The sequence below is a fragment of the Mus pahari genome, chromosome 5 (genome assembly GCF_900095145.1).
Source record: "Mus pahari chromosome 5, PAHARI_EIJ_v1.1, whole genome shotgun sequence".
Classification (NCBI taxonomy): domain Eukaryota; kingdom Metazoa; phylum Chordata; class Mammalia; order Rodentia; family Muridae; genus Mus; species Mus pahari.
In genome coordinates this window covers 31665603-31668859 of record NC_034594.1, presented here as the reverse complement: position 1 = coordinate 31668859, position 3257 = coordinate 31665603, and positions in this window count along the sequence as shown.

Here is a 3257-nt window from a genome sequence, read left to right as displayed (position 1 = left end):
GAAAAGGCTGGAGGGCGTCCCGCCTCCTTCCGCCTCGGCCAATCAGCGGCAGGGATTAGCCGGCTGTTCCACCAGCGCACCGTCTCCCCGCCGGCGCCACCGTAGCGGCTGCTTGGCCTTCCTGGTTCCCGCGCTCCCCACCCCGCGTGCGAAACTTGGGGCTCCGCTGCGCGGTGCAAACCGCAGACGGGAGGTTGTGTTTACAAGGTCGGAAACTATAGGCTTGCGCAAGCTCAGTCTTGGAGATCCTGCATTAAGTAGGCGCATCACTGCCGGGATTCAGAATTGGGGACTAGAGATTAACCTTCAGGTTACTAAAGCCAGAGCTTAATTTACCAATTTGAAAACGTTCCTTACTTGGCCTTCACTCAGCAGCTACAGAGAACTTGCTCTTGCAGAGAACAGGGCTTGGATTTGCAGTGCCGGAGGCATGGCGGTTCCCAACTCCAGTTCCAGGAGTTCTAGTGCCCTCTTCAGACCTCCACAGACACCAAGCCTACAAGAAGTACGCATACAAGCAAGCAAAACAAAAATGTCATGAAATAAAATGAATAAATTGTACTCAAAAACATAAGTCATCAGCTTCCTCCTCATACCAGGTCTTAGTCTGGAACCGATGAGGGCCAAGCCATAGACGTTGCCAGTTCAGTCCTGGACACTTGGTCCTCGAGCCTTGGTGGGTCTAGCTCCTGTTTCCACCTCTTCCACCAGCCGTCCTCTTACCTGGATCATTGCAGTGGCGTCTCTCATGACTGCTTGGCTTTGGCTGTTTACTCCCACTTAATTCATCTGCCATACACTCATTTGGGTGATTTTTTTTTTTAATCTAATGGCAAAGCTGATCATGTCATGCCAATCTAAAAATTTCACGATGGCTTTTCTTGCTTGCTCTTAGACAATTCAAATTTTTCAATATATTCTCTAAAGCCATGTTCCCCTGCCACTTTCTCTAATCTCAGCTTGCACTACTCTGTTTTCATTGCTTAGTACAGCATTTTTATTCTTTGAATAAGCAAAACTCTTTCCCCAAACTCAGTCTTCTCACCAGCAGTATTCTCTTTGAAAAGCCCTCTAAGCCTCTAACATCTATATTCTCAAATTCTTTGATGGGTCACGAACTCATGTTAAAATCTAGGATTAACTGGGTGGTGATGGCAGACAGCACTCAGCAGTCTGAGTACTCCCAGATTCAGTACTTAATGCCAGTACTCAGCAGGCAGAGGCAAGCTGATTCCTGTAAGTTCAAGGCCAGCCTAGTCTAAAGAATGAGTTCCAGGACAGCCAAGGCTACACTGAGAAACCCTGTCTTGAAAAACCCAAAACCAGCTAACCAATCAACCAAGTAACAAACAGAACCCCCTCAGATCAAACGTCACTTTTCTACATAGACATCCCAGAGGACCAACTAGGTCTTCTTAGAATGCACACCTAGAGGATCAATTGTTTCCTTCAAACATGGAATTTGAATCAAGCCTTGGACAGCACCACACCTTTAGTTAGCAGAAGATCTAAGTAATTTCCCAGGGATGTGTATATATGTGTGCATGTATATTATAGCCTTTATAGACGGATATAGTCTATTTTCTTGTCACACATGCACCCTCACAAAGGCAGCACAGAACTGACTCCTGGTCAAGATCCTCCACAAATGTCCCTGTCTTTCTTCCTGTCTGGTGGTTGTCTAATTACCCAGTCACATTTGTTTATACTTTCCCTCAAGGTTTTCATATTTTTGAAGTGTCCAAGTCTTATTATCTGTAACAGTTACAGTTTCTGGAAGGAAATCACTTTCTTATTTTGTAGGTACCACCCTGTAAGACATCAGCTGTTACACTGGTCATGAGGAAACCCACTACATCTCAATTCTCCTCAAAGAACTTCAGGCATCTGAGGAAACCTGGGAGCAGGAGTGCTCTTCCCCAGGGAAGATCACACCAATTTGTTATCCAGTGCCCAAAAAGTCAGCTCTAAAAACATACAAACAAGTAGCACTATGCTAAAAGAAGAGATTCTACTTAAGTTATACACATATAAGAACAATTAGTGGAAAGAAGAGGCCATGCTTGTGAAGGAGAGCAGGGAGGGGTGGGTGGGAGAGCCTGGAGAGAAGAAAAAAAAGACATGTTCTAATTGTATTATATTCTCAAAGTTTAGAAGCTAAAACATGTAAAGGAAAGCAAACAAAGAGTAGCCCGCACCAAAACCAAAACAGAAACCTAGAAGAAAGAAACTTGTAAACACAGGATATTATCATACAGCAGTTGACTTGGGAAACTGAATCTTTGTCACAAAAATATCAAGTAGGCAAAACATACAACACTAAAAATCACAATGCCATGTCTGGTAAATTATCATTTTCTAATCTTTCTTTTTTTTCTTTTCCTCCTAAAGTCTCGTTGGTTTACTGAGTGTAGAACATCTTGCTCTGTGTTCTGCCTCAGGCTTATGACTTCTCCCAGAAGTCCTGATGTCTGAAACTTGCCACATTCTCTGGCATCAGTTAGCTCTTGTTTGCTTCTTCTCTGTGCCAAGAAATGGTGCAGCTGCTCCCATGGCCTGATCCAGGAAAGAGAGGCTCATGGAACCCTCTAGAGCCTGCCACCCGGAGAAAAGTTCAGTGTTGGCTTCCATTGTGTCTCTCTGAGGTCCCCTCCCACCCCCTGAAACGGCTACTTGACAAATGACAAAGCAATCATTCTAAATAACCTTAAAAGATTGGGATGTTGCTGGGCTTCTTACGAATGCTGTAAATTTAAAACTATAAATACAAAGACTCTCATTGGATTTGAAAAAGAAGGTCAAGGCATGACAAGAGTCCCTATAGTCACTGGAAATCAACCAGAAACATCAGGTAAGAAGAAAGTTATGATTTACTGTGCCTGAAGTGGTATGGACAAAAGAAAGTCGTGGTGATGAGAACCTAGGAACCGCATTGTATAAGGAGTAATGGAGGCACTGGAATGACTCCAACACATGATGCTACAGGGGGAAGACTCAGATCCATTCTAAATCTCTCATTTAGTGAATATTTTTTTTCTTGGGGGTGGGGGTTGGGGGTGGGTGAAGCCCAAGATCATTGCTATTACTTATTCACCACTTCTTGTATTTCACACTTACTCACTTATATTGATTATATTGTATATCAATTAATCGATTATTAATTATCAATATATTGATTAATTATATATTGATTGTGCAAAGCATTTATAGTAACACATATTCACAGTAACTAGAAATAGAAACATATATATATATAT